The sequence below is a fragment of the Lathyrus oleraceus genome, chromosome 4 (genome assembly GCF_024323335.1).
Source record: "Lathyrus oleraceus cultivar Zhongwan6 chromosome 4, CAAS_Psat_ZW6_1.0, whole genome shotgun sequence".
In the NCBI taxonomy this organism is placed as follows: domain Eukaryota; kingdom Viridiplantae; phylum Streptophyta; class Magnoliopsida; order Fabales; family Fabaceae; genus Lathyrus; species Lathyrus oleraceus.
Window position 1 is genome coordinate 353,514,440 of NC_066582.1, and position 19,837 is coordinate 353,534,276.

Consider the following 19,837-nt stretch of genomic DNA (forward strand, 5'->3'; position numbering starts at 1 on the left):
ATGTATGTATGGCGTATAATATGAATGGATGTATTCCAATATTATACGTGTGTTTTGTGTTTGTGTGGAGTGTGATTATGAGTTGATGTTGCCGTTGCTGAATGTGTGATATGATTAGGGTGATGAAATGTGTTAATTTACTTAGCATTACATGATATTTTATAATGCTTATTATATAGATTGAGGAACTCACCCTTACAACTATGTTTCAGGTAACGAGCAGTGATTGAGTAGAGGCTAGTACTTGGAGTCTAGTGTAGTTCCTTAGTGGGTCATGCTCTGGTCTATGTAACATCGGGACGGGATGTTTTACTTTGTTTTCATTTTGGTTGTTGAACAACTTTACATGTAATGTGTTACATGGTTTGCATGTTGTTAGATTTCTATCCGCTGCGTATTGTGCAATGTTTTATTTTGATTAATAAATGAGCATGACAAGATATTTTGGTGAATGGTGTGAAGTGTCAAGTGTGACACCCTGAAATTGCATATCTACTCTGATTTATATTTTGTTGTTTTAATTAATTATTGGGGTATTTTAGAAGGGTGTTACATTAGTGGTATCAGAGCATAGTCGGTCGAGTCGAGTCGTAATTATTCTGTTTCCCTGTATGTGATAGGTGTTGTGTAACCCCATCAGTACTTATTGTTTTAGCTTGTTGGATTAAATCAGAATAGAGATGGCTGGAAGAGGTAGAGACGATGCTGCGATTGCCGAGGCTCTGGGTATGCTAGTTGGAGTACATGGAGGGAATCCGAATGTTGTGGGATTAAGAGCTGCTCGTCAACTGAGTGAGTTCTAGAGGAACAATCCTCCAATGTTCAAGGGAGCATACGATCCAGATGGTGCTCAGAAGTGTTTGAAGGAGATCGAGAGGATCTTCCGAGTGACTGAGTGTGCCGATAACCAGAAGGTCAGGTTCGGTACGCGTATGCTGTCAGAGGAAGCAGATGATTGGTGGGTTGCTGCCCGCACTGAGTTGGAAGCTGCTGGGAGTGCTGAGATCACTTGGGCGGTGTTCAGAGAGAGATTCCTGAGGAAGTACTTTCCAGAGGATGTCAGAGGAAAGAAAGAGATAGAGTTCTTAGAATTGAAGCAGGGCAACCGGTCTGTTACTGAGTATGCTGCTAAGTTCACAGAGCTGTCAAAGTATTACACTCCCTATGATGAGGCTACTAGAGAATTTTCAAAATGTGTGAAGTTTGAGAACGGGTTACGTCCCGAGATCAAGCAGGCTATTGGGTATCAGCGGATTAGAGTGTTTTCTGACTTGGTTGACTGTTGCAGGATTTTTGAACAGGATACCAAGGCCAGAGCGGAGAGCTATCAGCAGAGGGTTGATAGGAAAGGCAAGAATCAGAATGATCGTGGGAAGCCGTATGCAGTTGGCAAAGGTTTCCAGAGACAGAGTGGGATGAAGAGACCTAGTGGGGGAGACTCCAGTGCCCCTGCTAAGTGTTACAGATGTGGTCAGGCTGGACATCGTATCCATGAGTGTACCAGTACTGAGAAGAAGTGTTTCAAGTGTGGCAAAGGTGGTCACTTGGCTGCAGAGTGCCGATTGAAGACTATGACTTGTTTCAACTGTGGAGAGGTGGGTCATATCAGTCCACAGTGTCCTAAGCCTAAGAAAGAGAACCAGTCGGGAGGCAAGGTCTTTGCTTTATCGGGTTCTGAGACTTCTGCAGATGATCGTTTGATCCGAGGTACGTGTTATATTAATGGCTTTCCTCTTGTAGCTATTATTGACACAGGTGCGACTCATTCCTTTATATCTTTGGATTGTGTGGTGAAACTTAAATTAGAGATATCTGAGATGCATGGGAGTATGGTGATTGATACTCCTGCGAAGGGTTCAGTGACTACTACTTCAGTTTGTTTAAATTGCCCTTTGCGTATTTTTGGTAAAGACTTTGGGATGGACCTCGTGTGTCTTCCACTAGTGCAGATTGATGTTATCCTGGGTATGAACTGGTTGGTGTTTAACCGAGTTTATATCAACTGTTTTGATAAGACTGTGATCTTTCCTGAGATGGAGGAAGGAAAGAGTTTGTTTCTATCAGCAAGGCAGGTGAATGAGGCAGTAACAGATGGGGCAGAGTTGTTTATGCTGTTAGCGACTTTGGAAGCTAAAGATAAACTGGTGATTTGCGATCTAGCCGTGGTGTGTGATTTTCCTGATGTCTTTCCTGAAGAAGTGAATGAATTACCGCCAGAGCGTGAAGTTGAGTTCTCGATTGATTTGGTACCTGGTACTAGGCCGATATCGATGGCTCCGTACCGTATGTTTGCTGTTGAGTTAACTGAATTGAAGAGTCAGCTGGAAGATCTGTTGGATAAGAAATTTATTCGTCCGAGTGTGTCACCGTGGGGCGCACCAGTGTTATTGGTTAAGAAGAAAGAAGGTACTATGAGGTTGTGTGTGGACTACAGGCAACTGAATAAAGTGACGATCAAGAATCGGTATCCTTTGCCGAGGATTGATGATTTGATGGATCAGTTGGTTGGTGCGAGTGTGTTCAGCAAAATAGATTTGAGATCGGGGTATCATCAGATACGTGTGAAAACTGAAGATATTCAGACGACTGCTTTCAGAACAAGGTATGGACATTATGAGTATTCTGTAATGCCTTTTGGTGTGACTAATGCGCCTGGGGTATTTATGGAATATATGAATAGGATTTTCCATCCGTACCTAGACAAGTTTGTTGTGGTGTTTATTGACGATATTTTGGTGTATTCGAAATCTGAAGAAGAGCATGCTGAACATTTGAGAGTGGTTTTAGGAGTTCTACGAGAAAAGAAGTTATTTGCTAAACTGTCCAAGTGTGAATTTTGGTTAGAAGAGGTTAGTTTTCTTGGTCATGTGGTTTCAAGAGGTGGTGTTGCTGTTGATCCTTCTAAGATAGAAGCGGTATCTAAGTGGGAAGCTCCGAAGTCAGTTTCTGAGATAAGGAGTTTTCTTGGACTTGCAGGTTATTATAGGAAATTCATTGAGGGATTTTCTAAGTTGGCGTTACCGTTGACGATGTTGACTAGAAAGGGGCAAGCGTTTGTTTGGGACTCAAAATGTGAAGAAGGTTTCCAAGAGTTAAAGAGAAGGTTAACTACTGCTCCTATTCTGATATTACCAAGTCCGTCGAAACCATTTGAGGTTTACTGTGATGCTTCATTGTTGGGTTTGGGTGGTGTTTTGATGCAGAATAAGCAGGTTGTAGCTTATGCTTCGAGACAACTGAAGGTTCATGAGAGGAACTATCCGACACATGATTTAGAGTTGGCAGCTGTGGTATTTGTTCTGAAGTTATGGAGGCATTACTTATACGGGTCAAGATTTGAGGTTTTCAGAGACCATAAAAGTTTAAAGTATTTGTTTGATCAGAAAGAGCTGAATATGAGACAGAGGAGATGGTTAGAGTTTCTGAAGGATTATGACTTTGGTAGCTAATTCCCATGGTGAGGAATTAGTGAGTGAGTCACTAGGTCTCAAATGAGTGGGACTAGTGAGCTTGGTAGCCGTATCTGGGTTTGATCGGTAAGGTTGAACTATGTGTTCACGAATAGTCGGTACCGCATGCATGGAGTCTCATTTCATAATGTATGTATGGCGTATAATATGAATGGATGTATTCCAATATTATACGTGTGTTTTGTGTTTGTGTGGAGTGTGATTATGAGTTGATGTTGCCGTTGCTGAATGTGTGATATGATTAGGGTGATGAAATGTGTTAATTTACTTAGCATTACATGATATTTTATAATGCTTATTATATCGATTGAGGAACTCACCCTTACAACTATGTTTCAGGTAACGAGCAGTGATTGAGTAGAGGCTAGTACTTGGAGTCTAGTGTAGTTCCTTAGTCGGTCATGCTCTGGTCTATGTAACATCGGGACGGGATGTTTTACTTTGTTTTCATTTTGGTTGTTGAACAACTTTACATGTAATGTGTTACATGGTTTGCATGTTGTTAGATTTCTATCCGCTGCGTATTGTGCAATGTTTTATTTTGATTAATAAATGAGCATGACAAGATATTTTGGTGAATGGTGTGAAGTGTCAAGTGTGACACCCTGAAATTGCATATCTACTCTAATTTATATTTTGTTGTTTTAATTAATTATTGGGGTATTTTATAAGGGTGTTACACAATACCCCAATCGACTCATAAAGTCGCGATCAAGTTTTTGGCGCCGTTGCCGGGGACTTTTATTTAGTCGATATCGTAACTCTTCTGTTACGCTGTAGAGACTAAGGCAATTTTTATTTTTCCCTTGTCTTTCGTTGATTTGTATGCCACACACTCGCTCACAAGGCAAACCGTACTACTTACGAATCAACGAAGTTGAACGATATCTCCGAGTCTTACGACGAATTCGGGAGTATCGTGCTGCAAAGAATCTTCCTCCAATCGAAATTCCTGATCTCAAAAATCTTCTTCCTTCGCCGATACCCGAGATGGCAGAACCAGCTCGTGCTCTTCGAGATTACGCCGCTCCATCACAAGATGAGTCGCATTCGAGTATTGCTCCACCCGCAATCGAAGCAAACAACTTTGAACTTAAACCTTCGCTGTTGCAGGCAGTGCAACAGAACCAATTTTCTGGAAATCCTACCGAGGATACAAACCTTCATTTATTCGTATTCGTCCAATACGCTGATACTGTTAAAGCTAATGGTGTCACTTCAGAGGCAATTCGACTTCGTCTCTTTCCTTTCTCGTTAAGAGATAAAGCTAGAAGATGGCTTCAGTCTCTTCCTTCCAACTCAGTCACCACATGGAATGAGTTGAAGAAAGTCTTTCTTGCCCGACATTTTCCTCCTAGCAAAACAGCTATGTTGAGAGCCCAGATAAATGGATTTAAACAGAAAGATAACAAGTCTCTTTTCGAAGCATGGGAAAGATACAAAGACATGATGAGACTTTGTCCACACCATGGTTTAGAGGACTGGTTAGTAATTCATACCTTCTATAATGGTCTCTTATACAACACAAGGTTAACAATAGACGCCGCCGCCGGTGGTGCGCTTATGGATAAACCTTACACCGATGCTTATCAACTTATCGAGAGCATGGCCCAAAATCATTATCAGTGGGGAAGCAACCGAACAATGGTAGAAAAACCTCAAACGAAAGGGGGCATGTACGAGATAAGTAGCCTTGATCATGTTAATGCAAAAGTGGATGCTCTTGCCCAGAAAATTGAAAGTTTAAATGTATCACCTCCAGCCACCGTGGTTGCTGTAACTCAAAATTGCGAAGTCTGTGGAATTCAAGGTCACACTCCTACAGATTGTCAACTCCTAACAGGAATCCAAGCAGAGCAAGTGAACTATGCTCAAGGAAATCCCTACTCGCATACCTATAACTCAAACTAGAAGAACCATCCTAATTTTTTATATAAGAGTAATAATGCTTTATACGCACCAGGTCAAGCTCCCAGTCAAGCTCCAGCTATACCTCCTGGATATCAAAAGCTGACCCCATCTACACCTAACAATAATGTTCCTAGGAAATCCAACTTGGAAATCATGATGGAGAACTTCATAGCTTCTCAACAGCAAACGAATAAAGAGTTCTTAAACCAGAATGTACACACTAGCGAACAGATTAAACAACTAGCAAGTAAAGTAGATGCCCTGGCTACCCATAACAAAATGCTGGAAACACAAATCTCACAAGTAGCTCAACAACAAGCGCCTACTGCTGCCCCAACTGGTACATTTCCTGATTTTAGATTTAACTAAATAGTGAGAGCGTACGTTAATATAGAGTCATAGTCTGATTCAACAGAGCGAGAGTTTGAGAAAGGACTTTTAATCAATAGTGTCTACTGAAAAGACTTATTTTAAAACTAAGAAACCAACGAAGATTTGATTCCCTAATTACGACGAACTACATACCGATATCCGTGTTATTTGATATTTAATCTAGATCCTATTTTAGTTTTACTTTCCCCCCTAATAATCAAAGTATCATCTGCCTTAGCTTTACGAAGTAACCTTAGAAAAACGGTATATCGATTCATTAAGTCCCTGTGGGATCGATATCTTTTAAAACTATGCGATTAGACTGTGCACTTGCAGTCAATACCCCAATCGACTCATAAAGTCGCGATCAATAACAATCATCACAAATGAACCCCGAGATGGACCCCAAAGGTGAACCCCGATATGAACCCCAAGTAATAACAATCCTCACAAATGAACCCCAAAGATGAACCCCAAGTGAATAACAATCATCACGAATGAACCCCGAAGATGAACCCCAAAGATGAACCCCAAGTGAATATCAATCGATCCCAAATGAACCCCAAGTGATACAAGTGAACCCCAATATGAACCCCAAATGATACAAGTGAACCCCAAATGATACAGGTGAAACCCCGACTAATAACAGAAGAAAATCCCCAAGGTATGAACATGCAACACACACACGTCGAACAAACGAGTACTCACACCGAAAAAACCAAATAAAGGGTGAACACACGCGAAAACAAAGAAAAGGGTGAACAAACAGAGACTTAAAGAAAAAAGGTGCCCGGCGAGATTGTCCTCAACCTCCTGCCTACGTATCTCATCTGGTATGAGAATCAGGGCGACGTAGTTCCCCTGATCAGGGGTAAAACACTCTCCTAACCAGAGACCATGGAAACAACAAACTAATAGGGAGACTAAGACTCGAGCCTACTAGTTGCCATGCAATCAAATATCCTTAAGCTGAGGTCTCTAATAAGAACTTAACTCACACAGGAAGCGAGTCAACTCAAGTTTAAACTCTACATACGTTCAACTTCCTCAGAAGTTAATCATACGCCTCCTACAGAAAAGGAGATGAGAAGAGGAAATCAAATAAACACACCAATACAAGTGAACAAGCATCACACACTATATCCATACAAGAGTCTCAAATAATGGATGGGCTTTAGTCAAGAGGGGTCATATCAACCTCGACAAACAAGCCAAAATGTAAGGGTAATCAAATGGGCTCTTAACCACTGACACTGAGCGTCAGGGTGAGCAGATCAAAATGGTAATGAGGATGAGACCTCATAGCTCTTAACCCTGGCCAGGGTGAGCTCATGACACAGAAAGCGTGGGGATCTAAAAAGTGGGATCCTTTTCCACTTGACAGACTCTGAACAAAAGATCTGGGGCACATGTTCAGAAGCATCAGCACGTAGTGCAAGCATAAAGAACGACACACTGAATAACGGGGGATTGGCTACTAATCCCTTTTATCCGTCAATTGCCTCTTCTCTTGGAGGTCTTATCAAATAACACATGCCTCTTCTTGGAGGTCTTTGGGCACAATTTTAAACAAACACAAACAGAGCCTCTGAAGGAGGACTTGCCAGCAAAATGCCTGCCAAAAAGGTGACAGGACTTCAGACTACATGAAGTAAGAAGCTAACTACCTGAGTGGTGTGTCAACCACAATCCAATGCTCAAGCAAGAGCTAAAGCAAGCAAGCAACTAAGGTACCTGTACAAAGACTAAACAGTTAGTACTTCAGTTGTAAAACCAGAAGACAAGCAGTGAAACCCTCTAACAGTTACACAATTCAATGCATAAGTGCCCTAGCACTCAAACAAGCTCATGAGCTCACCACATCAATTAAAACCCTACAAAATAGAAATAGGTCAGAACTCAATGCATTTGTATCTCACAGGGTGAGAACAAACCCAATCATCAATGATGAGTATCCACCTGAAACACAAGACAAAGTTAGTTCATGTACAAGACTCAAAACATAACCAAATGACCAATCCAGGACCCATCCTTTTTCACATCACACATTCAAACACTCCCTCCAATGTCCTCAAAAGGACCAGCATCAAATCAATAATCAAGTGCCTCAACTGGTCTATGTAATGTAATGACCAAAAATATGCACAAAATGAACTTCCAGTTTAGAAAATTCATATCAACTCAGAAATGCATGCAAGGACTTTAGGATTTTTTGTATAAGTTCCTTATGCCACGAATGTTCAATATGCAAAAGATCAAGTTCAGAATGATGCAAATGCTATGTGAACAAAAATGTACCAATTCAATGTCAAAAATGTGATACAAATTGTCACATTTTTCTCTATGTGTCAAAAATGATGATAACAGGTGAGAAAAAATCCAAACCAGTGACCAATAATTCATGTCATGTATGAATGTCATGTATGCAAAAAATTGGATCAAAATGCTCAAAATTGAGGATTTCACAATGCATTGAATGCAATAGTCAATTTGGCACAATGTTGTTTCAAAAATTCACATATAAAAATCCAGACATCAAAAATTCATGAATTCAACACCATAAAAAAGTAGACATCAATACAAAACTATGAAAAAAAATCGGGACTCGTTTGGATAATTTTTGTATTTTTTATGAATTAAACAAACTGACCAAATCAATTTAAATATCAATGGAGAAATGGAGGGAAACAAAATATTTGAATAAAACTGGAAAATCACCAGCCATTAGATCTGGCGCGCGTTCAGGATCAACGTTCCACATTCAAAACATAAAACACACCATTTGGTCAAAGGAATCGCGTCCAATCAAACTTCCACGCAGTGAAACACATGGCATCCAACTCAGCCAAACCCTAACAACACACAGACGCCGGAGCTCTGCTTCGGTCGTCTTCTCGGACGAGACACACGGTGGCTCCCACGGCGGCGCCACCATAAATTTTTCCAGAAATTCTCCAGACCACAACCACTCCACTCGATTTTTCACGTAGGTTCCAAATATCCTATTGGTTCATCCTAATTCTCCCTAGGTTTTGCAAATCGAAGAGAGAAAGTTTTGAGATCCAAACTTTCAGTCAACACTACATCCTCAATTCTCACTCAATCTCAATTCTAATCATATATTTGTGATCTACACAACACGATCTACCATCCTATAACCTGAAAACAGCAAAAGGAGAAAGTGAAATTCGAGTCACCTGAAATTGAAGACCTCTGAAACCGCGATCTCTCAAGCTCTACTGCTCCAGATCAACCTCCTTGAACTTCCTTTGAAGCTTTATGCAAAAAGAAACGGTTGAAACCACTTGAATATGCTTCAATTTCAAAATCCGATCAACTTGAGAATGTGCTTGGACTGCTCAAATTCTTGAGGTATGGCACCAAACAATGGATGATTCTTGATCAGTGAAGCATGAGGATAGAGAATATGTAATAATATTTGAGGCTTGTATGGAGAAAAATCAAATTCGATTGAGAGAAAATTTTGGAGAGACTCTTGAATTCTAGATCTGAAATGGTGGTTATGGCTGTTATGATTAGGGTTTCACTATTTATCCTCCTTGCTAATCACACTGATAATCATTTTATCCATTTACTAATCATGATTAGTGAGTTATTAAGCAACTTGCAAAAATGCAAAATGAGCTCCCATGGCTATAATGCACGTGTGATCTCCCATGCTAGGGCTTTAATTCACTCATGAACAACCAAGGGCTAGGATTTTAAGATCACTTTGCTTGTATCTTAAGCCAAGAATGAATGGTGAATATTTGCTTCAATTTGAACATGTGTGAAATAATGAACATACACACTTCTCCCGTGCATGGCAAAAGCTCATTTTCACTCAAATATGGTCTATGAAGAAGGCTGAAGTGAAGCCTTGCCTTGGTTCTTTGTGAATTATGATTTGTAGCATGATATCTTCCTTAGAACAAATGTGAAATAATGTGACTTTGGACCATAATCCCTTGAGGCTTAGCTTGCACAATTGAGCCAAATAATGTCATTTTGAGATGTCTTGACAATGAGAAGCATTTTGTAAAAAGAATGAACCAATTTGAAGCATTGTATCAAAAGTTATGCCATTTTGAATCTCCATGCACACTTTGTGATCAAATGACCATAACTCCTCAACCATTCATCATATGGACATGAATTATGACTTCTTGGAAAGGGGAGACAAAGATCTATAACCTTCATGTTCACCAAAAATCCATTTGAAACTTCCTTGATATTGAAAAGTGAAGTTGAAAGTGGACCAAAAACTTGCCAAATTTGGAAACTTTGAATTATAGGTCATTTTCCATTTTTAGTAACTTTTGCCATGACCTTTGAATCTTCAAGATGGATGTTTAGAATGATGAATAGACCCCATTTGAACACGATTGAGGTGTCTCAACTCATTTCCCCACCTCATAGCCCTCAGTTGACTGCACAGTTGACTTTTGGTCCTCAGATGACCTTTAGATGTCTTGATGATAATAGAACCTTGATGATGGTGACATATCTTTGTAGATAAGATGTTGCTCAAAACCTTTGAAGAATCAAGAAACCCTAATTGAAACCCATGCCCTCAGATGGTTGATGATCAATTCATAAAGACCCTCAGGCTTGAATCACCTAACTTCTCCATCTTTTGAAAAGACTTTGGAGGATGACATTCTCATTCTCATATGAGATGCAAAATGCAATTCCTAATGCCCTAAAACATGAAATGAAATGCCCCAAACTAGTCTCAAGAAGAGGAGGGCAAATTTTGAGGTGTTACAGTTGCCCTTATTTAATACACTGGAGACCCGAAAAGAAGATAGCAGCGGCTTTCGCAATTTTGAGGTATCAAGGGATTGAATACAATTAAAGCTTGAAAATTTGCACTGGAGTGAAGTTAAGTAACAATGCATGTCAGAATCGGCAAAGAGGTGGTCTTGAAAGAAGAATCCGTCTGATACGGTGAGAGTCGGTCTGAATACCGAAAAATAATGTTAACCTGGATACCAAAATAAATGGTAACAAAGAAATAACCATGGCCTGAATGCCGCTCATCAGTCTGAATACTGGAAATGACTTTGATCTGAGCATCAGACGATATGAGATTATTAATATCGGTCGCAACACCGAGAGACTGGCCTGAATGCCACTTCGGTCTGAATACCTGAAAAACTGGCCTGAATGCCACAAGTTGCTTCGACCTGAATGTCGGAAACTTCTTCGATCTGAACATCGGAAAATTGGCCTGAATGCCACTTCGGTCTGAATACCGGAAACCTGGCCTGAATGCCACAAGTTGCATCGACCTGAACATCGGAAACTTCTTCAATCTGGACATCGGAAAATTGGCCTGAATGCCACATCGGTCTGAATACCGGAAACCTGGCCTGAATGCCACAAGTTGCATCGACCTGAACGTCAGAAACTTCTTCGATGCTGCCCCTATTCAATCCACTGTGAACCTGTCGATATGAACAGCCTCCGTTTTCAGATGATCAGGGTGAAGAGTGGTTGAATACCAAGAACAAACGAACAATTTGCGCTCCACTGGGCATTATTATTATTTTGTTTTTTTGCTTTTCTTGAACCCCAAAACTTCTTTGACCCTTTTTTTTTTCTTGGACCCCTACACAAATATTTTTCTTTCACGCTGATGATCCCTGATCACCGCATTTGAACCCCGACAACTTCATGTCACTCTTACTGCCAAACAATGAACCCCGTTCTCCATTTGAACCCCAGTCGCCTGACGATAACTCTCGATCATCATTGTGAACCCTATTCTCCAGAAGACACCCTGTATCTCCTTTTCTCCATTTGAACCCCGTTATCCATTCTCCTATGCTAATTCCGTTGGCAACATCGGAAATAACACCAACCACCGCTCTGATGGCGACATACCAGAGGGTACACCTTCACAAAAGGAAGGTAACATGTGCATTTCTTCCCTTGAAGACACCCATAACGACTTCTGTTGGCCTCGCCAAAGTCTAAGGTGACATATGATCAGAAGAAAATCCTGAGGACCTCATCCCGGATACAATCTTCAACTCCAATCCCCATCTCCAATTGAACCCCGTTCTCCAGAAAATGCCTAACACTTCCTTCTCTCCTAGGGGACCCCAATTTCCGCGTTGATCGCGTAACATTCTCCAATCTTCATTTCCGTCTCCGGACGACAGAATCTCTTCCTCCAATATCGCACTACTGGGGAAGACTGTTGATTCAAAATCACGATGCAAAACTCCTCGGAGTAACATCTTCACCAACCAGATAACCCAGCTCTCAAACGGTAACCACGGCTCGAGACTAGCTTATGCTTGCAATGCCGATGCATGAGTTTTACAGCGTAATGCTCCATAACCATGGAAATGCTACGCAATTAGTTATGCAATATGCTATGCTTCTCTAAATGATGAATGCATAAAAAGTATCCCCCTCAGGGGACAGCACAAGCAACTCTGTTGTGGAACTCGATATAGTTCCAATCTCCAACCTTGCTTGGGATAATACTGATGCCGAGGAAAGAGTAACCCTCACTTGGGGAAAAACTACCAACGCACACCCCTGCCGGGGGAACAGCAACCTTCAGGCCTGGCTGCTGAGGAAACACCGACCTCGAACCCGCTGGGGAGATATAGAATCTTTCGACATGGAACACCCGTCGACTTGTCGAACACTGGTATTCACCATCTAACCACAGTGTTAATTTTCCACTTTTGAGAGCTCCCAGACTCATCCGGTCTTTTCCGATTCATCACCTTGTATTCTCGACTTCTCCCTACTTCCATAAAATCGACCTCCTTAGATTCACGCCAACTCTCCAGTTCCTCAGACTTTGAAGAGTCTTCTTGATTAACCCTCTAGGGTCGTCACAATTCTTTCGCCGTCTCTACACCATTCTTCAATTCCTTGTCCCTGATTGGACCTCAAAGGAATCTTTTTTCAAAAAGAAACGCTTCGCACCACCACCTGCAAGTGAGTGAAAATAACCGACAGCACCTGCAAAAGAGATCGTCAGATAAAACGTGCCCCAGGCGTGCCAAAATTTCAACACCCAGGCCACTCTACCTTCCGAATAAGATTTCAAGTTTCAATCCTCTAAACATGCATTGGAAGAGACCCCTACATCTCAAAATGCAAAGATTCTTATCAAAATAAACGGATGTTTTTGCAATCAAAGCGGTAATGAAAACAAAAACAAAATTATTTGACTGAATATGCATTTTATTGATTGAAAAAGATGGCTCGTAACTGAGCAGTACACAGGAAGCAATCCCTGAAAAGAGGTAATTGCGCACAAAAGGAAAATCTATCCTAATGGCAATGTGAACCCGTGATCTCATCGAGTTCCAACCCGGTTACAACCCATGTGTCCTCAAGACTCTCCGCGCTTTCTGCCTTCCGAAAGAAGACGCTTCTGACCGATCTCCGCTTTCAGATTATCCATGTGTCATATCCAAAGTACAAACGACCATGCTAGATGCAGTTGTTCGTTTCACTCCCTCTTTTGCCTGGACCGCCCTTTCGAGTTTTCAGTCCATCGGGATACCCTTGTTTGCCCAAGCCGCCCTTGTGGGGTTTTCGACTTGCCGGGTGTACAGTTTGTTTTCTTTTTATCCCTAATTTTTGCCCGAACCTTTTTCATTTTCATTTTTTTTTGGTTCGCCAGGATGCCCATTTTTGCTTGGACTATTTTATTCTTTCCGTCCAGCGGGTCTCTTATACGAAGTATTTTTTAACTGCGTCCGTATTCACAAGGGATGGAAAATCCTCACCATCCATGGTCATCAACAACAAGGCTCCGCTAGAGAAAACCTTCTTGACCACGAATGGACCTTCATAATTGGGTGTCCACTTGCCCCGACGATCGTTCTGAGGAGGAAGGATCCTTTTCAACACCATATCTCCTACATGGTACACATGAGGTCGCACCTTTCGGTCAAAAGCACGCTTCATTCGCTGCTGGTACAACTGCCCATGACAAATGGCCGCCAGCCTCTTTTCCTCAATCAGGCTCAACTCTTCATACCGAGTCCTTACCCATTCAGCCTCTTCGAATTTCACATCCATTAGGACTCTCAATGACGGAATCTGGACCTCAACTGGTAGCACAGCTTCCATCCCATACACAAGCGAGAAAGGCGTTGCCTCATTAGATGTACGCACTGAGATTCGATACCCGTGCAACGTAAACCGCAACATCTCGTGCCAATCCTTATAGGTCACGACCATTTTTTGCACAATCTTCTTAATATTCTTATTAGCCGCCTCGACCGCCCCATTCATCTTTGGACGATAAGGAGAAGAATTGTGATGCTCGATCTTGAACTCCCGGCACAGTTCTACCATCATCTTGTTATTGAGATTAGACCATTATCAGTGATGATTCTTTCGGGAACCCCATATCTGCAAATGATGTCTCTCTTCAGGAATCTGGCCACGACCTGTTTCGTCACGTTTTCATAAGACGCCGCTTCCACCCACTTGGTGAAGTAATCAATAGCCACTAATATGAACCGGTTCCCATTCGAAGTCGTAGGCTCGATCTTTCTGATCATATCAATGCCCCACATAGCAAACAGCCACAGAGACGACATCAAACTCAGCGGATTTAGAGGCACGTGCACCTTGTCAGCATAAATCTGGCATTTATGACATTTTCGCACGAAGGTGAAACACTGAGCCTCCATTGTCATCCAGTAATATCCAACCCTTAGCAACTTTTTCACCATCGCATTCCCGCTGGAGTGGGTATCAAACGATCCCTCATGCACCTCTTTCATCAATTGGCTTGCTTCTTTGTCATCGACACATCTGAGTAAAACCCAATCAAAATTCCTCTTGTACAAAACCCCATCTTTATTCAGATAGAACGCCATGGCCAACCTCCTCAGAGTCTTTCGTTCCTTCTTAGACGCTCCCTCGGGATACTCTTGAGTCTCCAAATAACGCTTGATGTCATAATACCACGGCTTTTCCTCATCAGGCACTGCTTCTACAACAAACACATAAGCCGGTCTATCCAGCCGTCCCACCTCAACACTAGGAACTTGATTCCACCATTGCACTTTAATCAAAGCGGCCAGAGTAGCCAAAGCATCTGCTAAAGGATTTTCTTCCCTCGACACATGGTGTAATTCCACCTTGGTGAAGAACGTCAACAATCTCCTCGTATAATCCCGGTATGGAATTAAGTGGGATTGATGTGTATACCATTTCCCGTTAACCTGGTTCACAACCAAAGTTGAATCTCCATAAATAACAAGGTTCTTGATTCGCAAATCAATCGCCTCTTTGACACCCAAGATACAAGCTTCATACTCAGCCACATTGTTGGTGCATTCAAATGTTAGCCGGGCAGCAAAAGGAATGTGGGATCCCTTCGGCGTAACCAAAACAACACCAACTCCGCTACCATTCACGTTAACGGCCCCATCAAACATCAGAATCCATTCGGACTCAGGGTCAGGCCCCTCCTCCGAGATAGGTTCCTCACAATCTTTCGATTTGAGAAACATGATGTCCTCATTAGGGAACTCAAATTTCATCGGTTGATAATCCTCAATGGGTTGCTGGGCGAGGTAATCGGACAATACACTCCCCTTTATTGCTTTTTGGGAAGTGTACTGGATATCGTATTCAGTCAAAATCATTTGCCATCTCGCAACTCGTCCGATCAATGCTGGCTTCTCAAATATATACTTGATCAGATCCATCTTGGAAATCAACAAAGTGGTATGAACCAGCATATACTGTCTCAGTCGGCGAGCAGCCAATGCCAAAGCGCAACAAGTTTTCTCGAGCAGTGAATATCTTGTTTCACAGTCGGTAAACTTTTTGCTAAGGTAGTAAATTGCATGCTCTTTTCGACCAGACTCATCATGCTGCCCCAGTACACACCCCATAGACCCCTCAAGGACTGTCAAGTACAGGATTAACGGTCGCCCTTCCACAGGAGGCATCAGAATCGGAGGCTCCTGCAAATATTCTTTTATTTTTTCAAATGCCGCTTGGCAATCATCATTCCACCTGACCGTTTGATCTTTTCTCAACAACTTGAATATGGGTTCACACGTGGCTGTTAGATGAGATATGAACCGTGAAATGTAGTTCAACCTACCTAAGAAACCACAAACCTCTTTTTTTGTTCTCGGTTCAGGAATTTCTTGTATCGCTTTTACTTTAGCAGGTGCAACCTCGATTCCCCTTTCACTTACAATAAACCCCAACAACTTGCCGGACCGCACTCCAAAAGTGCACTTATTCGGATTCAACCTCAATTTGAATTGTCTCAACCGGTCAAACAACTTGGCCAAGTCTACCAGATGCCCATCCTCTATTTGTGACTTTGCTATCATGTCATCAACATAGCATTCGATCTCATGATGAATCATATCATGAAACAAGGTCACCATAGCTCTTTGATACATGGCACCGGCGTTCTTGAGACCGAATGGCATCACCTTATAACAAAAAGTGCCCCATGGTGTAATGAACATTGTTTTCTCCATATCATCTGACGACATTTTAATTTGATTATAGCCAGAAAAGCCATCCATGAAGGAAAACACCGAGAATTGAGTTGTATTATCTACCAACACATCGATGTGAGGTAACGGGAAATCATCTTTCGGGCTAGCTCTATTCAAATCCCGGTAGTCCACACGCATCCTCACCTTTCCATCCTTCTTCGGTACCAGCACAATATTCGCGGCCCAAGGCGGATAATTAGTGACACCTATGAAACCAGCATCCAACTGCTTTTGTACCTCCTCTTTGATTTTCATGGCCATCTCGGGTCGAGTTCTCCGCAACTTCTGCTTTACTGGAGGACAATCTTCTCTCAATGGCAACTTGTGTACAACAATATTGGTATCCAACCCTGGCATATCTTGATAAGACCAGGCAAAGATATCAACATACTCTTTCAACAGTGCTACCATTCTGCTCTTGACATTCATCTCCAAAGCGGCCCCAATTTTTACTTCCTTTCTGACCTCCTCGGTACCCAGATTAACAATCTCAACTTGTTCCTCGTGCGGTTGAATCACCTTCTCCTCTTGTTTCAACAACCTGGCTAACTCTTCCGGCAGTCCACAATCTTCTTCGCCTTCTTCTTCGGCATGATAGATCGGGTTGTCGAAGTCATATAGGGGTGTAACAGGATTGTCATCAATGAGATCCGGAGAATAATCGCATCTGCATAAATGTTGTTTCATGCATTGCTTCAGAGTCGGAACGAGACAAATTAAAAGGAAGAAAAAATGAAAACAAACATTTCCATCTTTATTATTTTATTTTTAAACTTCAAAAATAAATGAAAAACAGGGAACACCGCTTTTAATGAAAAACATCCGTTTATTAATGATGCAAATAATGCAAAATGAAACACATGAGGTGGCCCTTACAATGGACCATTACGTTTCAGGCAAAACGTATGGCTTTCATGCAAACAGAATGGACAAACAGAAATATTACTCTTCACGTAGAGTGACAGTAATGATCTTTTCGGCTTTCCAGTTCTGGATCTCCATTCCTGGTACGCACGATTTTATCCACGAGTCGAGCTCGCAGTCACTGTCAATCTCTTCACCCGCAGACATTGGGGTCCTCAACTGATCCACATCCGTCACCCCGATTCTACTTTTATCCTCAGAAATTACATTCACCGTCATCTGACCATGTGTCGGCATGGGATTAGCATTAACATTCGGCGATGGTGCGAAATTGATGGCCTTGGAATCCACCAAGTCTTGGACAACATGCTTAAAGGCTTTACAACCTTCAATATTGTGCCCAGGAGCACCAGAATGGGACTCACACTTGACGTTCTCATCATAACTTGCAGGCTTCTGATCTGGTCTCAACAAAGCTAACGTCCTCAATTGTACCAACCCGGGATCCTTCAAATTTTTCAACAGAAGGGCATATGTCATGGGTGGCCTATCAAACTGACGATCTGTCATCCTTCCCCTAACTTGATATCCAACCTTTTTCGCTCTCTACTGAGGTGGCTGCTGTTGCTGTTGCTGTTGTGCGGGTTGATTATCAGCAGGAATCGTTACTGCAGTAGTATGCTGGTAGTAATGATTCCTACCGTGTCCTCTTTGGGCATACACAGAACTCGAGTCACCCTCTTGCTTGCGCTGACCATTTCCGAAGGGCTTCTTCAATCCAGACGAAGAAGCATTTCCCTGTATATTCCCCATTTTCAACCAACTTTTAATCCTCTCACCAGCCATTACTATATCCGCAAAACCAGTAACTGGACATCCCACCATCCTCTCAGCAAAAGTCCCCTGAAGAGTACCCATGACCAAATCTGACATCTCCCGATCCACTAATGGAGGTTGAACCCTGGCAGCCAACTCTCTCCACCTTTGTGCATACTCTTTAAACCCCTCGTTCGGATTTTGAGACATACCCTACAACTGGGTACGACTTGGTGCCATGTCAGTATTAAATTGGTATTGTTTGAAGAAAGCATCCCCCAAATCCTGCCAGCTCTTTATATCTGATGATCTCAGCTTGGTGTACCACTCAAGAGACCCGCCAGATAAGCTATCCTGGAAAAAGTACATCCAGAGCTTCTGATCCATGGTGCAGGCAGATATCTTTCGAACAAAGGCCTGAAGATGAGTTTCCGGGCAAGAACTTCCATTATACTTATCAAACGTGGGCACCTTGAACTTTTGTGGGATCACAATCCCCTCAACCAGCCCCATGTTTGTCATGTTAATAGTCCCCGGAGAGGTATGGCTTTCTAGAGCCCTGATCTTTTCTGCTAGTACCTGAATCTCTTTGTTCGGCGGTTGAACACCATACTGACCGAACTGCTCATTCAGCATAGAGAACTGATCCTCTTCCTTATCCTCCATAGCCCCAAAGAAAGGAGAAAACTGAGTTTCCTTCAGAATGTTGCCAACATGACCTGGACCACTGCCTGCAGCAAAACCAAGACCACCACCATTGTTGATGAAGACACCACCATTAGTTGTCTTCCTTCTGGGATCGCCACCACCCCTAGAACCACCAGGACCATGGTTGGAGTTACCCTCTTGACTATTGCCATCATTGGCAATCGAAACCAGCTCAAGCTTCTCCACCTTCTCGGTGATTGCTTTCTGCTCCAGGATGAACCCTTGCATGGCGTTGATCAACTCACTCATCTTCTCTTTCAGCTCGAGAATATCAGCGTTGGATGGATCCATCAGTTTGGGTTTGTTGCGTCTGGTAAAGTATCTGTGCGGACGAGCTACGTGCAGAGGGATGATTCTGCATGCGCGAGCAATGATTCCTGAGTCAATCAAACACGTTAGAAACCGACACCGGCAAAACAGAGGACACGTTATTATGATTCATGCATGAATGCAATGTCTATCCGTATGAGGAACATTCTGTCCTTCGATCCTGGCTTCATTGAGACGGATAATAATTCGACAACAACATTCTGACATCAATCATCTGGCTTTGCCATACGGAACAAAAAGTTGTGAGGATGTCTCTCAACCAGGATCTCGATCAAGAATATACCCTGCATATGGATAAACATGAGTTAGATGCGGATGAATGCAAAATGGGAATGATGCAGAGGCATGAATGCAATGCATAGTGCCACCCTCCAAGACATCTGAACATCAACTGAACTGGATCCCGGTCTCAGAACTGATCACAACCATCCAAGGGACTAAGTAACCACAAATCCAACTCGAGGGATCCGAATAAACGGAACCGGAAAATACATCACCATCATCACAGGAAAATCACTGAACGGACAACAACAAGATCATCTGAACAAGTAACCCCACCTCCAACCCGGGGGATCCGAAATAAACGGAACCCGCCAATAAAAACCACGGACAGAACTCCGGCGTGTCGGAAATAAATATCCATAAATCCAACTCATAAATAGAACCCAGATCACGAACCGAACCAAAGTCACCATCAAAGAGTCACCAACATAACCTGTACCTATAGGAATCAAACCCCTCCCCTCACAGGTGAATTCTAATAAGGTCATCCTAAGGCGGATAATGGTCTCGACAATCGGACGAGATACTCAACGGGTTTTCCCTTTCGGGTGTGCCGTGCAG

General features: G+C 42.4%; 1 non-coding gene across 1 annotated transcript; it reads right to left on the reverse strand.

The window, feature by feature from the left end:
* Positions 1 to 4,838: 4,838 nt before the first annotated feature.
* On the reverse strand, positions 4,839 to 4,945 carry LOC127077023 (small nucleolar RNA R71). The gene has a single exon (XR_007787012.1). It is a non-coding gene; the product is annotated as a small nucleolar RNA R71 (small nucleolar RNA).
* Between the last annotated feature and the right edge of the window lie 14,892 nt (positions 4,946 to 19,837).